This window comes from Equus przewalskii, chromosome 5 (assembly GCF_037783145.1).
Source record: "Equus przewalskii isolate Varuska chromosome 5, EquPr2, whole genome shotgun sequence".
NCBI lineage: Eukaryota > Metazoa > Chordata > Mammalia > Perissodactyla > Equidae > Equus > Equus przewalskii.
In genome coordinates, this window is record NC_091835.1 from 86,513,864 (window position 1) to 86,541,222 (window position 27,359).

The 27,359-nt window shown below is 45.1% G+C and overlaps 1 protein-coding gene and 1 long non-coding RNA gene across 5 annotated transcripts in view; one reads left to right on the forward strand and one right to left on the reverse strand.

Moving 5' to 3' along the window:
* TSPAN8 (tetraspanin 8) overlaps positions 1–22,526 on the reverse strand; it is a 52,846-nt gene extending 30,320 nt beyond the window's left edge. For 2 of the 4 annotated variants that reach the window (XM_070619694.1, XM_070619692.1), the window contains exon 1: positions 22,335–22,498. The gene's annotated coding sequence lies outside the window, so the exon portion shown is untranslated. Of the gene's footprint in view, positions 1–235; positions 387–22,334 lie in introns of all 4 variants that reach the window. The other 2 variants (XM_070619691.1, XM_070619693.1) reach the window with 2 other exon arrangements.
* On the forward strand, positions 1–27,359 carry LOC139083432 (uncharacterized). The gene is made up of 3 exons (XR_011540148.1): positions 1–305; positions 512–634; positions 26,990–27,359. It is a non-coding gene; the product is annotated as an uncharacterized lncRNA (long non-coding RNA).

A 27,359-nucleotide genomic window follows, 5' to 3' on the forward strand; every position in this document is an offset into this window, starting at 1 on the left:
CTCTTTGTTCCATGATTCTCTTTGTAAAATACTTATTGGTCATGTAATCCCACTGATTAAAACCCAATCTAAGGGTGGTTTCCTGTCACCTACAGGGTACATCTCAGACTCCTCAGAACGGCACTTCACATGCGTGGCGAGCAGGCTGTTACTCATCTTTTAGAGCTTTCTCCCTCGGCTCTCCCCACTCCCCGGCTCTGTAACCACAGAATCAGTTCGCAGGCCTAGAGCTCACCTTGGGATTCTGGGCCTCTGTGCCCTCTGTTCCTCCTGCCGGGACTATCCCTTCCAAGCTCCTCCACCCGGTGAGTTACTGCCAACGCCCCTCTGTGCTCGGCCAATGGGCCCATGCCGGGCAGACCTTGGGTTCCTCAGTCCTCGGCCCACTGTAATTGGAGCAAACCTTAGTCTCCAGTTGTCATCCTCTGCTCACTGGTGTTTGTCTCTGCCCTATTTGATTTTTTATGCCTGAAAGGACAAGATCCTGACCCACTTATGTCTACACCCACAGCAGCTGGCAGTGGAGATAACGGATGTGCAGTTGCAGCCAAGACCTCAGAAGGTTCAACGAGGGACTCCCTCGTGGAGTTAGGAAACCCCAGCATGCTACCCTCCCCAAAAAAGTAAATATCAGGTAAAGAGAAATCGTTCCTTTATTTCAGGACTTGTCAGAACCTTTAACTTGCTAATATTCAAGAAGGTGACAAAATGCACAACAATTCCCAAATGAACGTGACCCCAGAAGATACTTTTGAAGGACGTGTCCTTGGATCAGTGTTACAGCACTTAGACAAACACTGACCTAGACAAAACCTCACATTTCACACCCGAGAAAGTGAAGCCCGGGTGGACCGAGGGGCCCGAGCTCACAGAGCCGACTGGAGGCAGAGCTCTCTCCAGAAATGAGGTCTCCTTGCGACCAGCTCAGTGTTCTCCCTCGAGTTCTGTGCTGTGGTCCCGAGATGAGTCAGTCACCCCTTAGACCCTGAGAAACTGTCGTGGAAGAGACGTGGGACAGGGGAGGGCTGGGAGGGTCAGGATGAATCTCAGACCAGTGCAGACGGGCCGGGGGAGAGGCACTGAGGGGCTCAGGATGTGACACCCGAGGGGAAGAGCGAGGAGAAATCTCAGGAATCTCAGAGTTCCCCTAATGCCACCACTCTGTGAGGTACTCGCCCACGGCACGTGCTGGCCAAGTGGGCTCCGGCTCCGGCCTGACCAGTCGTGAGAACGCCGCAGCAGGCGGCCAGGCCAGGCTTGGACACAGTGCAGGGGCCCAGGCGGGGCAGACAGATCCCTGTACCCAGAGCAGAGGAAGGCGCACGAGCAGAACCAGCAGACACCCTGCAAAATACAGGGTTCTCCAGGCCAGCAAGCAAATCCAGCTCCATGTGGGATGGCACCAGGGAGCAGGCCTAGATTAGAGGTTCACATTTTCATCCAACATCATGTTTGCCTCTGCAAGATACACTCAATAATTCATTCAACAAACGTGTGCAATGCCTCCTGTATTCTAGGCACCCCACTAGGTGCTGGAGATTCAGCAGTTTACAAACCAGATAACCATCCCTGCCTTCATGGGGGACTTTATACAACAGACACAAAGATTTTGGAAACAAAGATATAAAGAGGAAGTCACCTTCTCGCTGCAATGTAAACACAGAGATGCTCTTTATTATTATTAGAAAATGGATTAGCGTATCAGACAGCTTGCTATTAGCTGTTCATTCCACGAATATTGTTGAACGCCTGCCACGCCCCGAGCCCCGGGATGCAGCAGTGAACACCGCAGAGACCGATCCTGATCTTCTGAGCTTACATTCTAGAAACGAAGATGACTTCCTCTTTGTGCTTTTGTCCTCAAATCTAATCACCCAATATATTTGTCAGTGGAGTAGGAACTGGAAAACCAAAGTGTGTGTTTCAAAGAAAAGATTATACTCTCTTTTCTCTGTGTGTCCTCCTGTCATCACTGTCCTCCACGCCATGTGGTCCTTTCACTGCATCGCGAATCTCAAAGGCTGGCGGCCGAAGCAAGAAAAGTGATGCAGCAGCTTCTCTTCCAACGACTGCACTTTGGCGTGTAAGTGCATGAGGTCGTGGGGTCACGCACTCTGAACCAGCAGTGAACAGGAAGGCCTGGCGCTCTGTAGCATTTCTCGTTTTGCAAAGACCTTTTTTCTCACTTTTGGAAAATTGGGGCTGCTCGCCCTCGAGTCTTGTGACCCTCGTGCAGGTGCAGAGCCTCGGCTCGTCCCCTCGTCCAGTCCCAGATCCTGAGTGCGGGGTCCCTGCTCTTCCATCGCACATGAGGCTCTGTGCTTCCGACCCTGAGCACTCGTGGGCCTGGTGCATTGACACCTTTCACCCACTCCCTCCGGGATGGGGGGTATCTGGTGTCAGAATGACCCCCTCCTTCCTTTGCAGGGCATTTTGAAACAACAGTATCTACTTGTATGAATTCCAGGGTGAAAACAAGGTGTGGCTTGGAATTGTCACTGTGAAGTAGCAATGTGTTCATGCACAACGGACATCCAATCTTCTTCCTCTTCTATAGACACGTTTATTCTAAAATATTCGTGATTTGTGCCTGGACATAAAGTTACTAACCACGTAGGTCACATAAGGAAAAATATGAAAATGTGCATAAGAAAATGGACTTAGATCGCCAAAATCCACTGTTAGGTGTTTATAAGTAAGGACTGAGGCAAACGGTGCAGTGACTGATGATGTGGTTTCTGGGCGGGGTGGTTAGAGACGCCCTTGATGCCATCAGGCCTCACTACCCTCCTCCTGTCCTCACAGCCATCGCAGCGGCCGAGGGAGGGGCCAGCCGCTGGGGGGTCCAGGTCAGGTCCGCAGCTTGACCGCCCCTGAACCTCAGCTTTGCCCTCCTGTCCTGAAGTGACCTGCGTCTTAGGACGGGCTCACCTGGGAGGACCTCACAGGAGCCAGGACGTCAAGGTCTTAGTTTCTCATGAGAAAGGCACCCATCGAGCCATGTGACATCAGACGGTGGCCGATCAGAAAGCCCCCTCCGTCTAGGAAAGCAGCACAGAGGCTGGAGCACACAGGTGCTTGCTTGGGGTGAACTCAGTAACTGGATGCACTGCCAGGGTCTGACAGACCAAGAAGCCTAGAACCGCCCTGGGGATCCAACAGCCAAGCCCTGGAAGCGACACTCAGGGGGGATAGCGTCCGCCCTGGAATGTGGCTGTGACACAGCCCGAGCGCCCTTCTCCTCCAGGTGGCCTCCTCGTCTCCTTGCCGTCCACACCCCTGTGATAGCCTGTGCCGGACCAGGAGCGTGATAACTGACTGAGTGTCCGCTCACTAGGCTGCAATGACTATTCAGTCCTGGTTCCAAGATCACACTGCATTTTAGATGTTGCTGAAATCCCTCACTTCAACACGATTGGTCCATTCCTATGGATGTTACTGGTTGATTTCTCAGAAGTCAGTCCTATTTTCTTCTCTCCCTGTCAGGCTGTGCGTCCATATACGGACTACGATGCTCAGCTGGAGATGAAGCCCACAGAACAGACCGTTGTAGCCGCCCGCCCAAGACCACTGGATACTCCATTTTTGTGCCAAATATTTGCCTGGGTTGTTTGCTTTTCAAGTTTAAATTCCAGCCTGCCTTTCCGTGAGCTCTCTCTGAATGGGTCCCTTGTTTGGTCAGCTCCCAACACACACATTAGCTGACAGCACGATTAGCTTCTGAGGTAACAGTGATAAGAGGCAGGGGAGTGAGTGGGGGCCACCGACAGAGGAAGGAGAGAGAACAGGGTGGGGACGCTCAGCCTCGCATCAGACTCCGGCCCCTCAGACAGAAGTGGCCAACAGAGGGGTACACTGAACTCAGCACAGGCTTACCGGTAAGCGGTCAGAAATCAGCAGACACCTTACTCACGATGCTGAGGGGGACCCCACAGGGGCCAGCTCTGAGTCAGCAGAGTTTGCTGAACCTGGTGCAGTGGGAACGTATCAAATGGCTATTCTGGTTCCCCGGGAAAGTAAAATGACAGAAAGTCACCCAAACTTCCATTTCGCACCTTTATAAGAAGCAACTAAACGTACCCCAAATAAACTCAGGCAGAGAAGAACTCAGACCCTGGTTTGAATCTTTTAAAACCACAGACAGTCCTATTTAGATTTTCCTTGAGCACTTGGAAGAGCTGATTCTGTCTGAATATGAGCACAAAAGGCACTGAGATATCCCAGGAAATGTGTGGCCTAACGTGGAAACTGCCATTCCCAAAACAAGAGGGCCTGGCTGCATTTTCCTCCCTCTCATCTCATGTGAATGGGTCACCCTAATTTCAGCCCATATCAAATGAAAGTACACGTCTTTAAGAATATGAAATCCAAACACAATCTTTCCAGACCTGGGGCATGGAATACCCCATTTCTCCCAGAATTCTCTTCTGGTTTCTTTCTTCGTTTATTCTCAGGCATTAAGCGTCCTTCCCTGACCTTCCCAGTAATTCTCTACTTATTAACAGGCTGGCTGAATGCTTCATCCATAGGTCAACCGTGTGAGGAAGTTGGAAACATTCTAAATGTTGCTCATGGGGTCACTCAGGCGCCTACGGGTAAAACAAAGCCGTGGGATGGTATGCTTTTCACAGAGTCATGCTGGCCTCTGATTTTGCCTACACTAATCATTAAACCTTCAGAAAATATTCCAAAGGAGGACTTACTGATTTTTCAGTTGTGGAATGGACTCAAACTCATTCTGCACACTAATTTATTTATACTGTGTTCCTAACTCGAGACTTCAGAGAGCCAGAGAATTCCCCTAAGTGCTCTGCTCTCTCTCCTCTTGAATACGGGAGAGTGAAGAGGTGTCGTTGAGCCAGAAACATCGGCCGCGCCAAGGCCCCTCAGGAAGGAATGTGCACATCTGGGAACACGTCCCAGGACTTCTAGCTACCAGCACGGGGCCTGACTGGTAAGAAGCGTCAGCCAGAAATTTCAAGATTCTTGAGAATCACTGCTTCTCAACCGATCCCCTGTGGAGCTTTCTGAGAAGAATCGTTCATAAGCAACTCTTTGTGCAGTAAAAGATTACATCACTCCCGGACTGCGAACCCTCTAATGGGTTCCCGTCACAATCACAATGAGGCTCAAAGCCACACCAGCTGCCCTTGTCTGCGCACTGACTTCCTGTCACCCACTCTCCCTGTCATGGCTCCAGCCACACGGACTCCCTGCTGATCCCTGGACTTGCCGAGTGTGCTCCCAGCTCAGGGCCTTCCCTCTCCTCGCCTCCTTCTGGAGTCCTCTTCATCTGCAGAGCTGGACGGCTCATCCTCTCCCTTCATTGTATTATGGACTTATTTATTTGTCTATTTCTGCTTCGTTTCTGGAATGTAAACTTCAGGAAATCAGGAGCATTTTCTGTGTTGTGAGCCACATCAGCAGGGCTCAGGATATAGAATGTGCTCAATAAATATTTATTGAACGAATGACTAAAAGCAAGTTACCTGAGTACATTATCTAATTCACTTTTTAATAATAACAAAGAGCATCAGCTTGTGCTCACCATGGATTCCTGCTGCCCACACAGCGATGGGCAGGTTACCATCACTGTGCGTGCTGGGGTACCTCACTGCAAAAGAAAAATAAAGGCCACACTGCTCTTAAGGACCTTATATTCCATCAACTTGAGACAGCAAACAAACAAATACACAACTAAATTTGCAAGAAAATTCCAAGAGGAGAAAAGTGACAGGATCCTTTACTAAAAAGTAACTGCGTGAAACCATTTCACATTAGGGGGACCCCTAAGGAGGTGACATCTAAACTGAGTCCTGCACGGATCAAATCATGAGGAATGCCCAAGAAGCCCAAATTGAGGGCGTGCTAAAAAGAACTGGCCCAAATCATTCAAAAGTTTAAGATCCTGAAAGTTAAGGAAAGGCTGAGGAGTTATTTCGTATTCAAAGAGGCTGGAGAAACACATGGCACCCTGGTGAAATCCACGACCCTGGATCAGACCCTTCACTGCAGGAAGACGTCGCTGCCACGGTGATGGACACAGGTGGAGGCTCAGGGCAGAATGCATGGGCAATCTTTATGCATTCTTACAAGTTTTCTGCAGGTTTGAGATTGTTTGGAATAAAAATAAATGGTCTCTGTGGGGGGAAAATATTGAGGCACAGAAAAGTTAACCAACTTTTCCAGGGTCCCGTAGTGTGATACAGCTGGGATGTGAACCCAGGAAGTCTAGCTCCAAACCATGTATCTTCAACCACTACGCACGCTGTTTCTACCAAATAGAGCATGTAAGTGTTAGCATATTGCCTCATGCAAAGTAAGCTCTCAATTGGTATCCATTATTATTATTAAAAATTAATACACTGTAATAAATAAATAAATAGATGAGTCCTGCATGATAAGAAGGCACAAGCCATACTAAGATGTAGAGTAAGAGAATTCCAGACAGAGCTAGCAGATGGTACAAAGGCCCTAAGGTGAGACAAACATCACACTGGAGAAGAAATGCTGGTGTGTATGCAGCACGAAGAGCTGTGGGGATCATGTCCTCAGACGAGATCAGAGGATGCTCTTCAGGTCAGATCTGTAGAGAGTTGTAAGCCAAGGAGAAGAGAATGGAGTATATGTAAGTGTCATTGGAAGTGTAGGCAGGCGTATGCACTGAATTGTGCAGCCTCAAGTTCACACGTTGAAGCCCTAACCCCGAGTACGTCAGAACGTGACGTCAGCAAAATGTTGGAGTGGGAGACCATGGACCATCTTTCTGCCTGCAAACACACCAATCAAGCAACAAATTTACTTTAAGAGAAGTCTAGAAACTAAGTGCAAGGCTCTTGAATGCTAGGCGACCACAAAACAGATTTATTCTGTATTTATAAGTCAGTGAAGAGATTCAGGACACCGTCCTCCCGCGTCCCTTCCCCTGGTGCAGTGCCACATGGTCAGAAAGAGCCCTCCTGGCTCCCAGCTTCTCCCAGGGAATGGAAGGGGTCGGCTTGCCCATCCAGTGCTCCAGCTTTCCTGACGGGCCTCCCAGAGGACCAACCTCTGCCTCGCCAGTCTTGGAGCTCAGACAGGTCCTCCAACCACAGTCTAGCAGCTTGAGGGAGAAAGGAGATGGCAACTTGGGTCTGTGGATGCCCTAGCTCACCCTCCTGGCTCACACAGGGTGAGCTGACCAAATCTATTGCTGCCTGCTTCTCCCTGCAGAGGGAACAAGTTGATAGAGGCCCCAAGAATCCCTTTCCAGGCTGATTGGTGCAAATAATCTCCCATACGAGGTCAGTCTGTGAAGACCACGAGAGGCCCCTGCTTTGTCTAACGCACAGACACTAACACAGAAAGTCAAGGAAAATGAAGAATCAGGCAAAGACGTTCCAAACAAAGGAACAAGATAAATCTCCAGAAACAAACCCTAATGAAGAAGAGTTTATGATTTACCTCACAGAAAATCCAAAATGACCTTCACAGAGATGCTGACTGAGGTCAAGAGAACAATGCATGAACAAAGTGAGAAGTTTCATTGAGACAGAAAATATGAAAAAGATACCAAACAGAAATTAGAGAACTAAAGAATGCAATAACAGAACTGAAAAACTTACCAGGGGAGTTCAACAGCAGGTTAGATCAAGCAGAAGAAAAGATCAGCAAACTCGAAGACAAGTCACTGGAAATAACTCAGTCAGAGGAGAAAAAGAAAAAAGAATGTAAAAATGAAGAAAGCGTAAGGGAATTATGGGCTGCCATATGTATTATGGAAGTCTAAGAAGAAGAAGAAGAGAGAGAGAAGGGCTGGAAAGCTTATTCAAAGAAATAACAGCTGAAAACTTCCCAGATCTGAAAAAGGAAATGGACATCCAGATCCAAGAAGCCCCAAAGTCACTAAACAAGATGGACCCAAAAAGTCACAATGGGACACGTTATAACCAAACTCTCGAAAGTCAAAGACAAAGGGAGAATTTCAAAAGCCACAAGAGAAAAGCAATTGGTTATGATTCTCATGAGATTATCAGCAGACACTCTGCAGGCCAGAGGGGAGCGGGATGATAAATTCAAAGTGCTGAAAGAAAAAAACTGCCAACCAAGAAGCCTGTATCTGGCAAAACTGTTCTTTAAAAATGAAGGAGAGATAAAGACTTCCCAGAAAACAAAGCTGAGGGAGTTCACAACCACTAGGCCTGCCTCACAAGAAATGCAGAAGGGAGTTCAGCTCAAAGCAAAAGGCCACTAAGCAGTAACATGCTGGCATAAGAATGTACAAACTTCATTGGTAAAGGCAAATACATAGATGACACAGAATACTCTATTACTGTAATGGTGGTGGGTTTACTTTAAAGTTAAATATAAAAAGCAAAAGATGAAAGCATTAAAAATATGTGTAACTGAAAAAAAAAAAGAAGAGAGGCTGGCCCCGTGGCCGAGCAGTTGAGTTCGCACACTCTGCTTCGGCGGCCCAGGGTTTCGCTGGTTTGGATCCTGGGTGTGGACATGGCACTGCTGGTCAGGCCATGCTGAGGCAGCACCACATGCCACAACTAGAAGGGCCTACAACTAAAATACACAACTATGTACTCAGGGGATTTGAGAAGAAAAAGCAGAAAAAAATGAAAATTGGCAACAGTTGTTAGCTCAGGTGCCAATCTTTAAAAAAAAAAGTGTGTAACTAAAAACAAGTTTAAAGATACACAATGTGAACATTTGTAAATTGTGACAACAGTAACATAAAATGTGAAAGGAGGGGAGAAGTTGAAGCATAGAGTTTTTATATGCAATTGAACTTAAATTGTTAACTTAAATGAGACTGTTACAACAATAAGATATCTTATATAAGCTCCAAGGTAACCACAAAAAAAATACCTATAGAACTTACACAAAATAAAAACAGAAAGGAGTCAAAGCATATCAACACTACAAATCAACAAAGCACAAAGGCAGATAGCAAGAGAGGAAAAGAGACAAAAGAACTACAAGACAAACAGAAAACAACGAACAAAATGGTGATAGTAAGTCTTTCCCTGTCAATAATTGCTTTAAGTGTAAACGGGTTAAATTCCCCAATCAAAAGACATAGGCAGCTGAAGGGATAAAAAATGACTCAACCAAATGCTGCCTGCAAGCAACTCACTTTAGATTTAAGGACACACATAGGCTGAAGGTAAAGGTATGGACAAAGATATTTAATGCATGGAAACCAAAAGAGAGCAGGAGTGGCTACACTTAATCAGGCAAAATAGACTTTAAGTCAAAAACTGTCACAAGAGACAAAGAAGAACATTACACAATGATAAAAGGATCAATGCACCAAGAAGACGTAACAATTATAAACATACATGCGCCCAACATTACAGCACCTAAATGTATAAAGCAACATTGACAGAACTGAAGGGAGAGAGAGGCAGCAAGACAATTATAGTAGGACTTAAATACCCCACTTTCAATACGACAGGACGTCCAGAGAGGAGATCAATGAGGAAACAGAAGACTCTGCACACCTTCTCCTCCGCACACCGTCCCCTCCTATAACTTGAATGGAGATTAAACCAGTAACCAAAAACCACCCCAACACAGCAAAGCCCAGGACCAGATGGCTTCACTGGTGAATTCTACCAAATATTTAAAAAGGAATTAATGCCAGTCTTTCTCAAGCTCTTCCAAAAAAATTGAAGATAGAGAATCCTTTCAAATTCATTTTATTAGGCCAGCATTACCCTGACGCCAAAGCTAGACAAAGACACCACAAGAAAAGAAAACTACAAGCCAATATGCCCAATGAATAAAGATGCAAAAATCCTCAACAAAATACTAGCAAACTGAGGGGCTGGCCCAGGGTGTAGTGTCTAAGTTCACACACTCTGCTTCAGTGGCAGGGGTTTGCAGGTTTGGATCCTGGGTGTGGACCTACACACCACTCATCAAGCCATGCTGTGGCAGAATCCCACATATAAAGTAGAGGAAGATGGGCACGGATGTTAGCACAGGGCCTGTCTTCCTCAGCAAAAAATGAGGAGGATTGGCAGATGTTAGCTCAGGTCTAATCTTCCTCAAAAAAAATACTAGCAAACTGAATCAAACAGCACGTTAAAAGTGTCATACACCAAAACCAAGTGGGATTTCTCCCTGGGATGCAAAGATTGTTCAACATATACAAATCAATAAATGTGAAATACCATGTTAACAGAATGAAGGATAAAAATATGTGATCATTCAAATTGATCCAGAAAAGGCATTTGACAAAATTCAACATGCTTTCATGATAAAAATTCTCAAAAATTAGGAATAGAAGAAAAATACCTCAATGAAATAAAGGCCATCTAAGAAAAGCCCCTTGCTGACATTATACTCAGCGGTGAAAATCTGAGAGCTTCTGCTGTGATACCAGGAGGAAGGCAAGGTGCCCACTCTCCCCACCTCTGTTTAACATAGTACCGGAAATTCTAGCCAGAGAAATTAGGCAAGAAAAAGAAATAAAAGTCAACCAAATTTGAAAAGAAGTCACATTATCCCTATTTGCAAACAACGTGACCTTATATGTAGAAAACCCCACAGACTCCCAAAAAAGACCTGTTAGGACTAACACACAGATGCAAGAAAGCTGCAGGATACAAAATCAACATACAAAAATCAGTCGCATTTCTACGCACTGACAATAAACTATCTGAAAAAGAAATTAGGAAAACAATCCCATTTACGATAGCACCAAAGAGAATAAAATACTTGGGAATAAACTGAACAAAGAGGTGACAGATCTGTACACTGAGAAAACCGTGAGGAAGGAATTTAAACAGACACAAAATGGAAAGACATCAACGCTTGTGGATTGGAAGACGTAATCTTGTTAAGAGATCAATACCCCTCAAGTGATCTACAGATTCAATGCAATCTCTATAAAATCTTCAAAGACGATTTTTACAGAAATAGGAAAAAAAATTCTATAATATGTATGGAACCACCCAAGCTCACTGTCCACCAGGAATTTCAGAGGGATGTGAAAACATCTTCCCATATAAATTAAACGGGAAGGTTTCTTACCCCGTGTACAATTAAGATTATGATGTCGTATCATATAGAATTATGATTCTATGAAGGCCTGTAGGAAACCATAAATGCAGATCACAGCTTAATAAATTGTAATAATAAGACAGAAAATAAAAGTGTAGGGTTTTTTGGATAACTTCCTACAGGCTCCTAGGTAAATCTCACTCAAACACTTGAGTAATTAGGAATTGTTACCTTACACAACAGATATTAATGAGAAAGATTACATATCAACTGAACTAATTGACCCAAGCAATATTAAAAGTACTGGATGGGAAATTAAGGAAACCTACGGTGAGAACTTTAATAGCAATATCACGCATGTTCCAGAAAGAATCTTAGACAGACAGCTCACCCGTCTCAGCAGACAGGATGGGGATGGTGTTGTATCTGCTGTCGGTCACTTCAGAGGGGAACCAGCGAGCTCTGAGCTCTGTGCTGGCTGTGGGAGACAGAGCCCAGAGATATAAAGGGGAGGCCCTGCTCAGACGCCCAGCCCCACACGCAGCCAAGTTTTCAGGACAGGGAAAATGAGCGTAACTGTCTCAGGATATGATTCGAGCAGGCAGGTTAGTATAAGAGAACGCTGTTCCAGGAGCCCCATCTAGGACAGGGGGGCTTAGCTCCAAACCTTCATTTTTAATTTTTTGTCAGAGTATAAGGACCAGTTTGGTACATGTTAGATGATTCTCCAGGAGGAAAAAAAGAAAGTGGGTTCTGCCGAAGCTGGAAGCTAATGAAGACGGCAAACGCAGGAGGCTGGTTCCTGGAGGATGCTCGTACAAGCAGCAGCTGAGAGCGGGTGTCCCCTCCCTTCCCACCACCGGGGCAAAGTGCTGTTCTCAATCGAGTTGTTGTTTCACCAGCGTCGTGCTGTCCTTCCACGCGAGTCACTTTTCCCTTCGACTGTTTGGTTCCTTTTGTGCCATTCTGGTGTCTCTGTGTACCTGAGGACCTCAAACTCAAGACTGTCAGACTAAACTGATTGTCCCTCCAGACAACCACCATCTCCTTCCTCTACTACGTATTACTTTCTTGACTAATAGACTTCACTTGTAGAACAGTTGTAAGTTTACAGAAAAACTGAGCAGAGTACAGAGTTCCCGCGAACTCCTCCCTGCCCCCACCTCTGTTCGCCCGTTAGCAGCATCTTGCTTTAGCACGACATGTTTGTTCCAATTGCTGTGCTAACGTTAATCCATTATTAATTACTGGAGTCCATAACTCACAGCAGGGTTCACTCCGTGTTGTACGTTCTGCGGGTATTGACAAGTGAATAATGAGAAGTGCCCACCACCACACCGTCGCAGAATAGTTTCATTGCCCTAAAACCTCCTGTGCCCTGCTGACGCATCGCTCTCTCCCTCTCCCTTCCCCAGCTCCTGGCAGCCACTGATCCTTCTATTGTCTCCATAGTTTGGCTTTTTTTCAAAATGCCATAGATCTGGAATCATACAGTGTATGCCTGTGGCATAATGAGAAATACAAATTTGGCCTTTGTCCCCTATTCCTGGCAGACAGCTCCTAGGACCCTTAGGATCTCCGGAGGATAATAGTGTCTTTTGTGTGTTAATGAGATGGCTGGTGGCTGGGAGCCCCAAAATAGCTTCAGGATGCTGGCTGGTTGTTAGAGAGACCAAGGCAGGATTGCAAATTTCAGCCCTGTCCTAAACTACCAGGAGGGAAGAGAGGCTGGAGGTGAGTTAATCATCAATGGGTGATGATTTAATCCATCCTGCCCATGTAATGAAACCTCCAGAAAAACCCCTACATGGTGCTGTTCAGAGAGCTTCTGAGTTGGTGACCACACCAAGGTGCGGGAAGGGTGGCAGGCCTGGAAGGGACGTGGAACAGCACCCCTCACGCCTTCCCCTCCTCCCACCTTCCCCTCCACGCAGCTTCTCTGCGTCTCTTCCATGTGGCTGTTCCTGAGCTGAAGCCTTATAGTAAACCAGTAATTGTAAGTAAAGCTCTTTCCTGAGTTCTGTGAGTCACTCTAGCAAGTTATCAAACCTGAGACAGGAGAGTGGGAACCCCCGAATTTATAGCCCGTCTGTCAGAAGTATGTGCGACAGCCTGGGACTTGTGACTGGCGTTTGAAGTGGGGGCAGGGGGCAGTCTTGTGGGACTGAGTCCTTCACCTGTGGGGTCTGTGCTGACTCTGAGTAGTGAGTGTCAGAACTGAACAGAATTGTAGGACACACAGTTGATGTCTGGAAAGCTGGAGAATTGGCTGGTGTTGGGGAAAAAACCCGACACTTGGTGTCAGAAGTGCTGGCAGTAAAAACAGTTCAGAGTTCTCTCCTCAGGTTGGCTTCCTTCACTTGGTAATACACACTTAGTTTCCTCCATGTCTTCTCATGGCTCAATAATTTATTTCTTTTCAACACTGAGAAATATTCCACAGTCTGGATGTACCACAGTTTGTTTATCCATTCACCTACGAGGCCATCTTGATTGCTTCCAAATTTTGGCAAAATGAATAAAGCTGCTATAAACATTCACGTACAAGTTTTTGTATGGACAAGGTTTCGACTCATTTGGGAAAATGCCAAGGAGCATGATTGCTGAATCACGTGGTGTAAATAAGTTTTGTGTTGTAAGAAACTGCCAAAGCGTCTTCCAACGTGGCTGCACCACCTTACACCCGCCAGAAACGAGCGACAGCTCCCGCTGCTCCACAGCCTTGCCAGCGTGAGGTGCTGTCGGCTCTGGGTTTTGGCCATTCCAACAGGTGTGTATCAGTATCTCATTGTCGCCTTAATGTACAATTCCCTAACGACATATGATTCGAATCTTTTTCATATGCTTATGTGCCATCTGTATATTTTCCTTCATGAGGCCTTTTTCAGATCTTTTGCCCGTTTTTTTCAGTTGGGTTGTTCGTTTTCTTATTGCGAGTTTTTGGAGACAGTCTTTCATCAGATACGTGTTTTACGAATATTTCCTCCCACTCTGTGGCTCGTCTTTTCACTCTCTTAATCCCATTTGTTTTTAATGAGACCACCATCATCTCACTGAAAACTAAGGTTCAAAAACCAACATTCTTGGCTAATTCTTTTCCCAGTTTACAACACCTTTTGTTAATTCTATCTGTGGAAAATTCTAGCCTCATGTCCACAGCCAATACCTCATTGTGCACCATTCAATTCCTATATGAACTGTCTCCTGGGACTTCAAAGTTTCAGTCTGTCACACACTGTGAAGGCTCTGAGATGTTACCTGATGCGGGGTCGGTGAGCCGAGGAGTCGAAAGAAAGATTTCTTAGACTCTTAAGATCTGGCAGTAGTGCTCTTTTATTTAGAGAATAGTGTGGAATAGCATGGGGACAGGACCCATGGGCAGTCAGAGCTTCTGTTGCCGCTTCTTCTGCTGCCCCCGCTGGCATGGGGACAGGACCCACGGGCAGGCAGAGCAGCTGCTGCTGCCCCCGCTGACATGGGGACAGGACCCATGGGGAGGCAGAGCTGGTGTGTGGGGACTGGACCCACGGGCAGTCAGAGCTCCTGCTGCTGCCCCGAGTTGAGGGTTAGGGCTAAATTTAAGGCATAGGTATGTGAGTCATCTCTTTACAAAACAAAGGAAAAAAAAGTTAAAATGGTACCAGTGCAGGTAGGGTCCGGCCATTGGGCGGTCCCACAACTTTTAGATAAGAATCAAACCAGATTGAGTAAATGGCAGAAGTCACCGCTCAAATATTATCTTCAACTAAAGACAAAGGAGGATTTTGGGGTGGGGGGTCAGTTACATGAGGTTGCCAGACAGTAAACAACTTAAGTTCTTGCCTTCCCCATTAAGAGTTTCCAGAGATAAGGCCATCCCCCCTTCCTCCTGGCGCAGAGAGGGAGGCATGGAGATTTCCTTCACAAATGCAATTGTCTCTGATCAAAGGGCCAGCAAATTCCACTCCTCGGAGCCTGATTCTCATCTGCAGTTTTAAAAGTAACCAGCCTAAAAATCCTCATCATAAACTGTTTTAAAATTAAGCAGCCTAAAAATCCTCATCATAAACCCCCCCTGAACCCATTTGGCCCCAAAATCTTTTGGGGATATGGACGATGGTCAGTCTTCTGTAACTACTTCCGGCTGTACAAGGTCGTAGAGCTGTCCCTAAATGGGGCTATGGGTACAGGTAGGAGGCTCAGCGGACCGGAAGGCTGCGCCCATGGCGTTCAAGGCTGACAAGGTGTACAGATCCTCTGGTGATGAGAGAATCATTTGATGAGAGGTGGTCCAGGAGGTGAAACTTTGTTGACATGTGGAAGACAAACAACGAAATAGACAACAAATTATAATAAGAAATACAAGTAAGATGATTAACCCAATGAATAAGATTTTGGTAGTAGTCCAGAAACCTGGACTTGACCAAGAGTTCAACCAATCATTTAGAGATAGGGTAGGGTCAGACATGGACTTAATTTGATGGTTCATATCAGATAGGAAGCCAGAGATATTTTGATGGTAGTCAGGAATATAAACACAACATTCAGTTTTTATAATGGCACAAGTGCTCCCCTGTGCTGCTGTGAAGACATCCAGTGCCATTTGGTTTTGGAGGACTGCCTTACGCATTTGGGACACTTCTAAACCAAGCAGCGAAAGGCTATGTTGCATATCATTTAATGTTTTCATAGTAAATTTGTTTAGAGCTTCCATGTGCCAGATGACACTTTCTATTCCTAATTGGGGAAGGAAAATTGAGGCAACGTGGTCATACCAGTGGAAGACAGAGCAGGTCCAGCGCTGTTGCAGGTTGGGTAGGTTAGCAGGAGGAGATATAGTAAATGTAGTTTTACCTTGCATCCAGACGAAGCCTAGGATGCATCGTCCAATCCATCCAGGTGGCAGCCAAGGCCATAAGTTGGAGCCACATAGCCACCGAGTGCCATTAGGGGCTAACCAACGTACACTGGGCCATCTATCCCAGTCAGTCCCAAATCAATCAGTATTTCTTAAGGCTATGATATGGGAACACATATAACGGGGAATTTTTCCCATAGGTCGGGTGCTATTAGGCCATGTATCATGGGTGTGATTGGTTTGTTCCCAACATAGAGCGGCCTTTTGACTGAGTTGACCACTAGTAGGGGTGAGCCAAATATATTCGTCCCAAATTTGATATAGTCCATCCTGTATATATCGAGAAGTTGGGGACTTTAGCTTTGGAACTTTTTGTTTATGATCCACCTGTGACAAGGCAAATCTAGTTAGTATTTGGGCAGTAGTGTTGAAGGGAAAGGTTTGATTGTGGCCAGGGAAATCCCAGGTATCAGAGATGGATGGCCACAAGGAGACATTATGATTAGTAATAGATAAACCTTGTAAAAGAGAAGAGCTAGAATCTAATATCCATAAATGCCTACTATAGCGTTTACTGAAACATAATTTTTTTCTCTCTAAAATCGCCTCATTTTTATGAAAGATAGTCAAATTAAGATAAACCGGTTTGCAAAACAAGTGTAGTTTCAATAAAACTTGGTCCAATTATTTACATAAGTGCAGCAAGAATAGCAATTGATTATACAGGCTTTTTAAATCTGCTTTGCTGGAATTTTTATGAGGAATCTCAGATTGAACTGTAAAGGCCTCTCGAGGCCAGAAAAGCCAAGCCAAGGACTTGCCATCAGATTTTGCCTGCAGTACCTACAGGTTTGGGTGGACTCCTCTCTCCTCAAGGTCCTCCAAAATATTCTGAGGTTCCTTGCACCTGCCAGATAAGCAAGCTTCCTTACTTACCGGGTAAGATTGCCAGAATCTCTGTAAACAAGGTACCAGGCCCATGATTCCAAGTGGCTGTATTCCAGAAAGTCCAATCTTTGTTCCTGAAAAGCTGTCTTGTCATATCTGAGCCTGTATGTTTCAAATATGACATTCCAGTCAAAGCCTTGGTAATATAACCAATGTGTCCTGTTATAAGGAGAATAGCTTCTTGTTGAACTTATGCAAATATCTATATTGCCACGAAATAACCATGCTCACTCACAAAGAGTTTCTAAATTCTGGAGGGATCAGGTAGGGAGAAAAAGATAAATGTTTTAGTTTTGCTCATAAAGGTATAATTTCACCAAATTGCTATAAGTCATAGTTAGCATAAGAGAAAAGATTTCCTTAAATCTGAGAAAACAAAACATCAAAACTCAGCAATATTTCAAATAGAAGTCATAAAAAATTATAATCATCCTCATCAGTTCACACAGTCCTGTATAATCAATTATTGAGTTTAATCTTCCGTTAGCAGATCTATGAGCTCAGTTTCTGTTAGAATTCTGTAATTTCTTACCCAGTTCAGTTCTATAATCTGAAAGTTTATCAGAACCCTGTAGTTTAGAACCTTTGTGTCAGAATCCTTTCCAGGAATTTTCTCTGAAGATGAAACATATTTGCAAAAGCAAAAAGTATCAGAGTAAAACAGCAACTATCTGCAAATGGACAAAAGACTCAAAAGGGCAATTGATAAAGAAACTTGGCCACTTCTGTGACGCACAACGCTTCAAGATAATAAATAGAATTATGACTGATAACCAGCACAGATCAGAATTTTAGGAATGCTATATAATGTTAAGACACATATATCAATAACATTTACCCACATAATACTACCTAAGAAAGTTTATCATCGCTTATTTGACAATGCTTCCCATGTAGTTTAACAAAATAAGCCTAATTAGTTTAGAATCTTCCACCTTATAGGAAGATAGAGCAAATCTCTCTGTGAAGTCCCAGGGGCTCTCTGAAAATCCCCAGAGAAATTCTCCTCCTCCTACCAGGTTAAAAGAAAGCCTTCCTTCATTCAGGATTTGAATATTTTTGTGGCAGAAGCTTGTCAAAAATATCAAAAGTTTTTAAAATACTTGTTCAAATAGGAAACAACGCTCACTGTTAAACAATGCTCAGGTATCCATTCAAAGTGACAACAGAGACAGTCAAGAGCAAACAACACAGTCAAAAAATTTTAGAAGAGATCTCTTTGTTTCTGAATATAAGAAATTGTTTTAACAAAACATAGATTTTTGTCCTTTAGGTAGAGTTAGAGCAGGCCAAAAGTTCAGGAAAATTATCCTTTGAGAGAAAACCAAATTTTAATTCCTGTACCAGCTTATTTTTAACATTAAAACTCATTCACTTAATTGGATTTACTTTAGTCTACTTGACCAGGCATAAAACTCCTTTCAGAATTTCTCCTTCACAAACCTTCCACAACTTTCTTTTTGCCTTCAGAATTTGTCCCAAAGTCTTTCTTTTTTCCTTTCTAGTACTTTAGGACAAATTTATCTTTCTTAACCCATCAAACAAAAATACTTCCATTCTTTATACCCTCTTTACTGAAAACATACATTTTAACTTTCCTTGAATACAGAGCTGTTTTCCTTATTAATTCCCAGTAGCTTTAATTATATAAGTTAATAACTTTTAACCCTTAACAGACACTAGTAAACACTAAAAAGGTAAGTAATTACCAATTGTCTTTTATATCAGCATTCTAAACACTTCATAATTTCTGAAACATGCCGCTTCACAATAAAACACAAGGCACGCTTTTAACAGACCCAAATGCTTTTAGCCTCTTTACAATAAGAAGCCAAAAGTAAATAACTTAGGTACGTTTAGCAATAATGTTTCAGTCTTCTATTCAATCCAAAAACGACCCAGATACTCAGGTTTTTATCATTTAAAAAAACTCAAGATTGTTACCAAAAAATTTCGAAGCTGTTTTTTTTTCCAAGTATACAGACCATAAAACAGTTATTGTACCCACTTTTATCTATTTAAACCATTTGTTTCCAACAATTATGTTCAGATTGCCTACGAAAACGTTGTGAGACATTAGACAAAACTGGTCATCATTTAAAGCTATTATTTTACTGACGAATTTAACAGATAACATGAACTTATTTGACTAGTAAACCCAGGCTGTATGCCTGCATCATATGCGAATACCAACAACTCTTGAGGGCATGCCTTTTCAATCAAACCAACAAACTTAAACAAGCTTTCATTTACCAAAGGTTAATTCACATCACGTTAACTTGAAAGGCATTGGATTAATTTCTACTACATTTAGAATTTATGTAAGCACTTACTTTAAGCCAATTAAACAGAGCTCTTAATTTTGGTAATACCATCCGGAGGTAAAATATCACACATACAACGTACACATAGACACACATACACAGAGACTGCACAGCTATTGTTACAGCTATTGTTTTTTTTAACCAATATTTGTGGAGAAGATACTCAAGATGCTAGATTGTTTTGCAAGGGCACGCTTATGGCCGTTTTGCCTTTCCCCTCCTCTCTTTTTTCCTTTTTTTTTTTTTTTTTTGCTTCAGTCTTAGGAATTAGTGATGGGCTTAGATAGTAGTTCCTGGAGAGGGGAGATGATCATCCTTTTCGTGATAAAGGAACTAGGTGGAGTCCGAACTGCCTCTAGAGCTGTATTTCCAGTCTTGCAAGGATTTTCTAAAGACAGTTGCTCTTGATTTCCCAGAAACTGGATCGTAACGCAAATTACATTCCAGTTTGATCTACCTGTCCAGCTGCATCACAAAAGCACAGAGAAACCCCTCAAGTTTTCTCCCAGATGGAGTTAGAATGCATCCGCAGGGTGGGCCTCCGGGCATGCTCAGGGGCCTTCCCTGTGGCGGTAAAGCCAGTGTCTGACTGACAGCAGCTGGAGAAAGGGTGCAGAGGCCGATTGCGGGTGTCGACATAGTTATAAGATTTAGTCAAGTCCCGCTCAGTCTGGGCACTTTGTCTCCAACCCAACACAGTTGAGGCAGGGAAGCAGGAGAAAAAGGCCTGGAACTGGCTGAAGGCACTCCCAGTGCCCAGGTTGAGAGTTAAATCCCTGGCAAAAGGCTTTCAAGTTTTTTTCGATTTTACAAACGGTCCAGGTTCTGGTCAGGTCCAGCCTGAACTTTAACCTGACTTGGTGACAACAAAGGAGGTGATGAACAAGACAGACAGAGAAAGGAAAAGAAGAGATCAGACCTCGCCCTCCTGGCCTCTTCCAGAGGGTTATCAAGATAAGAGTCACACAACAGTTCCTGTGCTGGGACACACTACCCTAGCACGACAGTTCACAGAATGAATCACAGGTCTCCTACCCTCATAGCCGACTCAGTAGGTGACTAAAATACTCAATGAGTCAACAGTCAAGAGAGGGCACCCCCACTTAGGGTTGCTGGGGTGATCAGGCCCAGAAACCCAAAGTTGGGGCTCCCAGGGGTGGAGCCTTTTACTCTTTAAAGATTTCTTTGTTTCCCAGTTGCAAAGCTCAAACGGAGACGAAAATGGCCATTGTAACTCTTAAGAGAGACAAAAGAAACGGGTCCATTACCGTGAAAAATCCCCCCTGAACCTAGGGCAGCGTCCTACCCGTCGTTCCTACTGTGGGGTTCCTATAGCAAGGGGTGATGGGGGTGTCCCCCAGCATTGCATCCCTTGTATACCTTCCCTGTTATGCCTGGCAGTAACAGGTGCCTGGTGGACATCTTTCCTATTCTGCCTGGCAGCATAGGCCTGGTGAATGGTCCCTGAGAGAAAAGGAGCCATTACCTTGAAAATCCCCCCATTGGGGTTCCTGTAGCAAGGGATGATGGGGGCATCCCTTGAACATCTTCCCTATTCTGCCTGGCAGGAATAGGTGCCTGGTGAATGGTCCCCAGGATAAAAGGATAGAGAAAAAGACAGTGAGGAATTTTCCGCCAGTCTGGGGGACATTCTACCCAATTGCAGCCTGGAGCCATTCTCCCAAGAAGGGGTTCCCATACTCCACCAAAGGTTAGAGTTTGGTACTTTCCTTGAACTGGAGTCCCGATTGGGACCTTCCCGCAGTTCGAAGAGTGGTCAGGTGCCAAAAGGAGGGATCCCAATCCAGCCTTAGGAAAAGAAACCTCTCACGGGAGTCTTGGAGATTGGCGGCCGTCCTAATGACTTAAGTGGCCGACCCGCGCCCACATAAAATTTGTCTATTAGAGATAGAGTCAGGAAGGAATGGATTAATTCATTCTCCATCACCCCGAGGCTTAAGGTACTGATTCTCTTCAAGCTGAATGCCACAATTTGCCCCATAGAGTAGTCATGGGCAGCAAACGTGGATTCATACAGCCATCCAAGAAAGTTCCCGATGGAGAAGTGAATTTAGATCCATCCTCAAAAAAGAGAAAGGCACAAGGAAAGGAAAAAGGGCACTTACCAGAACTCGAGCTCACAAGCCAATGAAGCAAGTCCCCGTACGGGAGTTCCCCGTACGGAAGATCCCATGAAGCAAGTCCCCGTACGGGCCACCAGAAATGATGCGGGGTCGGTGAGCCGAGGAGTCGAAAGAAAGATTTCTTAGACTCTTAAGATCTGGCAGTAGTGCTCTTTTATTTAGAGAATAGTGTGGAATAGCATGGGGACAGGACCCATGGGCAGTCAGAGCTCCTGCTGCTGCTGCTTCTGCTGCCCCCGCTGACATGGGGACAGGACCCACGGGTAGGCAGAGCAGCTGCTGCTGCCCCCACTGACATGGGGACAGGACCCATGGGCAGTCAGAGCTTCTGCTGCCACTTCTTCTGCTGCCCCCGCTGGCATGGGGACAGGACCCACGGGTAGGCAGAGCAGCTGCTGCTGCCCCCACTGACATGGGGACAGGACCCATGGGGAGGCAGAGCTGGTGCGTGGGGACAGGACCCACAGGCAGTCAGAGCTCCTGCTGCTGCCCCGAGTTGAGGGTTAGGGCTAAATTTAAGGCATAGGTATGTGAGTCATCTCTTTACAAAACAAAGGAAAAAAAAGTTAAAATGGTATCAGTGCAGGTAGGGTCCGGCCATTGGGCGGTCCCACAACTTTTAGATAAGAATCAAACCAGATTGAGTAAATGGCAGAAGTCACCGCTCAAATATTATCTTCAACTAAAGACAAAGGAGGATTTTGGGGTGGAGGGTCAGTTACATGAGGTTGCCAGACAGTAAACAACTTAAGTTCTTGCCTTCCCCATTAAGAGTTTCCAGAGATAAGGCCATCCCCCCTTCCTCCTGGCGCAGAGAGGGAGGCATGGAGATTTCCTTCACAAATGCAATTGTCTCTGATCAAAGGGCCAGCAAATTCCACTCCTCGGAGCCTGATTCTCATCTGCAGTTTTAAAAGTAATCAGCCTAAAAATCCTCATCATAAACTGTTTTAAAATTAAGCAGCCTAAAAATCCTCATCATTACCCACTTCCAAACCAACACGTTGCCTGCCACGGCTTCACGGTTGCTGTCAGAAGACATGAGACTCCTGAGTCAGAGATGAGTGTCTCTATACTCACGGCTCAGCAAGCTCTGTGAGCTTCATGCTGCTATCACTTCTTTTTGTCCCCAAGACCATGGGAGGGATGCCTGCAGCCAGGAGGATGCTGAGTGCACGGTGAGCTTGTCCTGCTCTGAGGGACTCAGAGTTTAGGGAACGCCAAGCTCTTAGAGGAGTGAAGTCAGTGCAGTTGTTGATATGGGATCCCTTTAAAATCTTCTCTCTGTCACAAAGGAGACAAGGTCTCTATTTTTCAAAGATATTCTTGCAAAGATATCTGAAACAAAAGCTCTCACTGTCTTTGCTGAAAAGATATGCAGAACGGTGAGAGACCCATGGAGAATTTCCCCCAGCATAATCTTTCACCCCTCCAGTTCATTGTGGACGGTCAGAATAAGCATTCAATTTAAGGAGCTCCTTGTGTTTAACAAAAATACCCTTAGTTGTCCTCTACTTCCTAAACAAATATAAATTCCTTAGCATAGCATTCAAGGCCCTTCAACACCAGTATCCCAATCGCTCCTTCTAATCTTAATTCTTAAGACTTCTCGATGTCTACCGTACATGGCAACCAATATGGACTTTTTTGCCTTTATCTTGTTTTTACCAGCTCTATCCTTTTTTCCTTCCATTTTCTGTGTCCCAAATACTCTCCCCTTATCAACAACTTCACTGACACCGTCAGATCTGTCCAATTCTTAACTCAAACAATACCTCTCACATGAGACGCTTTTTAAATAGATCTCTTACTTCTTTTCATCTCTTATAGCACTTTTCCCCCATAACTCAATTTAGGCATTCCCTATTAGAATCAGTTATCGACTTATATTTTCTCTCTACTAGCACGCAAGCGACCAGGGTCTGTATTTCTTCAACTTTGTGTCTCTCATACCGTGCACTGTATTAGCAAATATTGAGTGAATGAAAGAATTAATAAATGTTGTGATTTTTCTTTTTTCCCAAGGAATTTCTAGAGAGAGAAGAGGGTAGGATTTTGAAAAACAATCATCTTTTACCAATGAAACAACTGTTCCCCGATCCAGCAACTTTCTCATTGTCACCAAATTTCTGCTTGTTTTGGCACAAAACTCAGTGCTTCCTTTTATCAAACCTGCTGTAATATTTTAACCTAATGTGAAAGCAACAAAGCACAACCAAAAACTGCCTTCTGAGTTGTCTACATCTCTCTTCTTATCCCTTTTCTCTCTTAACTAAAATCCATCTCCCACTTCCCATAGCTGCTTGGCATCCTCGGAGTGGTTTCCCGTCAGCATTTCCATCGCGCAGTCCCTTGCACAGCGCAGCTCCCAGGAGGAGCAGGTCCCCAGTAAGCTGACAGGCAGCAGGTGAAACACAGCGTCTGCTGACATCAGAATCACGCATTGTCTTCAAGAATGAGAGGTTCATGACTTTTCTTCTGAAACAGTAACACAAGGCAGCTGAGTTTTCAAGGCAGACAAGAAGGCCCCATCAGAGAGGCTGTGAAGGAAAGGGGCAAAAAAGGGAGACGATGAGCCATCTGGAGAGAAGCAGCACAAGCCACACGCTCACAGCAAAGAGGGGCTTCTATTCACAGAGTCCTGAGGTTGAAAGTAAGAATCTGCTTCTCACCAGCTCAGGGAACTTTGTTTCTTTGTCTACTCAACAAACATTTTTAAGTGTCTGTAAAGTGCCAGCTGCTGGGAATGTGACAGCCAACAGAGAGAACAGTCACAGCCCTGGAGGAGCCGGCGATCCTGCAGGGCGTGGACGCAGAGCAAACACACCAAGAAATCAGCATCTGCCACGACGTGCGCTCTCAACCAGGGTGAGGCCGCGAGGACATGGACAAGAGGTCAAGGACAGCACGATGGTCAGAGCGTCTTCAGAGGTCGTGTTGCAGCTGATGCGAGAAATGAGGAGCCGACCGCAGAAAGATTCAGGGGGAAGTAACTGTCGGTGAGAGGAAAGGTCTCCTCCTTCTCTCGCAAGTGGACGTGCTCGGAGTTCACACAACGAGTGCTTGGCACAGACTGGCCCTTGTAAGCTCAGCAACCGATCATCCTTGTTATTGCTGTAGCTGTTGAACTTATACGCGTGGTAGCCAGCCTATAAAAACCTACCGTCACTCGCAATACATCCTAATAGTCACTCAAACAATAAGCATCAGTAGTGACATCTGTAAACAAGAGGGAAACAGAAAATTTTACAAAACATAGAGAAAATCTCATGAGAAATTCAGCATCCTTTCCCTCTTCTTCCCTTGAATTGTTCTTCATCTGGATTTGTGTATTATGACAAAGCCTCACTAGTTCATATGCTGATAATTAGGGATTTTACATTTGTTCTGTGAGGCCAATGAGCAATGTAATCAAAAAGTAAGGAGGCAGAAGTTTAATTTAATTAAGGAACCCTGTTGTTTCCAAGTGGCTTTAACCACATACATTCGCCTACAATTAATGTGCTGATTGCAAATGACTTGGATCTTCTCATGAAAGCAACACAAGTTAAGGTCTCACTCGGTGACACCTGACCCCATAAACTCGTCTTTCTTGACAACGCTTGCCATGAATGAGGCACACCCGAACTCAGACTCAGACTCCGCGTCGTCGCTGAGTCCAGATTAGAGTTTTCTGTACGGCCAGTCCTAAACTGGCCTGCTTTCCTTTAGTAGCTTTTCCTAATTTATATTTTGTCACTTTCCTGAAGTCAGTGGATCCAGTCAAGGTGGATTCCTTCATGGTTAAATGACCTTCGCAGTAGCTATAGTCTGATAAAGACTGAAAGGGCGTTCAAGATATAGTGTTCCTTCCTTTATCACTCTGCCAAGTCTTCCTTCCAATATCCCCGAGGCCATTCTCACATCTCTGATTCCACATGCCACAGCCCCATAAGGGCCCCACATGATTCTCTACGTACATAAAAATTGTCTTTGTTCTCTGCCTCATGGGAGGAGATGAGCTGTTGGAAGAGCTGTGCACGTTTTAGCAGAGATCCCGAAGTCAGGCCTCCCATTAGACAAAAGGTTTTGAGCTTGGCCCCGAAGCACTGATGTGTTTTATTAATCTTGAAAGATGATCTGACGTCCCATAGGAGGCACAGTTTCATCTCTAGAGTGTCTTATTCAGACCATCACATAAAATATTTCAAAATGTCCAAAATCATCATTAGACAAGTTTTGGGCACAGTTAAAGGATTTTTTTAAAAGATAAAGTCATGATGCTCACACAGATATGAAATGAACATGTGTTGAAAATTGTATTTGATTCATGCACACACACATGCACACACACACATACACACACATATGCACATGCATACGCACATGTGCGCATGCACACACACACATACACACCACAAGGTGAAGGACGTTGAGTTGACAGAACTCAGATGTAGGGCTGTTAGAGACCAATGACCCTCAGGTGACTTATAACAAAGTTTCTATTTTAAGTTACTGGGGAGATTTGATATCATTCATTGAAGCAGAAAAAAAGTAAGAAGAAACAGACTTGGAGGAGAGACGAGCTCAGTTATGGGTGCATTGAAGTTGAGGTAGAAACATCCAGAAGGCTGTCCCCCAAGGACCGGCTCTCAGGAGAAGAGCCTGAGCAGTGGCAGCGACTCGCAGCAGGAGACGGGGTGCAACGACCGGGTGGGCAGAGACGTCAGAAGAGAGAAGTCCATAATCCTGGAAATCAATTAAAGGAAATGCTGACACTGCATTTACACACATTTTGGATGCATAGCGCTAATTCTTTAATTCTAATTTCTCACATCTGATCCTCTTCTTTCTGTGGGTTTCCGTATAGAAAGACAGACTAGCTCAGGTCGTAAGCTTTGCACTGTTCTCTGAAGCGGTATGTTCCTTTGGAGTTGCCCAGGATGCAACTTTGCAAACACGTGCCTCTTTGTTGGGGCCACGTATTCAGAAGAGTAGAAACTCACCACCTCCAGGAGATGTGGTTACAGTTACAAAAACCTAGCAGCGCAAAAACCTGTGTCAAAGCCCCTAACTTCAGCTCACACTGCAAAGCGCTGGCAGCAGCGTATGCACACGCCCGGGATCACAGGGTCACCACTCAGCACATCCTGTGTTGTAAGGGGGTCTTGTCCCTGGAAGAATCTATATAAAACATCAGTATTTGCATCTCTGATCCACAGTGGGAGGAGAGTCCAGAGCCCACAGATGCCCTCAGCACCAATAGCGTCCCATCCTCTCTGGTGAAGGACTGGGGAAACTTCCAGCAAGACCCTACCAGTGTCCCCACCTGCTAATGAGGAGGGCGGGTAGACCAGGCCTGATTCAGTCAGCCAGATGCCCTGACCTGGCTTTTCCAGGGAAGTGAGTAGAAGGAAGAGCCCCAGTCTGACGTCTGCGAGGGTAGTGCTCACAGCGTCGTCCGTGTGCAGCTTCCCTGACGAGCAGCAGCATCCTGCAATGAGGTCTCGGGACGTGCGTTTCCATCAGTAGCTGCGAGGTCGCGAAGCTTATTTAGTTTCTCTGGGCCTTCATTTGTTCACATTTTCCAAATGGAAAGGAACAACATTTGTTTGTCTTGCTCTGTTCTGTACCCATAATGGTTTTTAAACTCAGTTACTGAAATGTATTCAGGGCAGAAAAATTATATTATAGAGCTAACAATGTTAACTTGCAGTGATGTCTCCTCCTATTTCCATCTCATTATTCCCATGCAGGGCCCTGGCGACACACAGCCGTCACCAGCCCCACTGGACAGCTCAGAGCGCAGGCACGGGTGAGCCGGCTGTCCAGCATCAACAGGCACGGAGGTGGGGAGCTTCCCAGGGTGTCCAGACCGCTCGCCTCGTGGATGTGGATGAGAGACCAGATCCAGATTCAACAGACTTTTCCTGTAAAGGGCCTGAGAATGATTCCTTAGGCTTCGCCGGCCTTTGTCAAAGCTGCTCAACTCTGCCATCACTGTGCAGAAGCAGCCAGGGACGATCAGGGACGATACGAAAATGAGCGAGCATGGCCGTGTTCGGGTAGAAACTTATCCGTGGTTGCTGACATTTGAATTTCACATAATTTTCTCATTTCACAAAA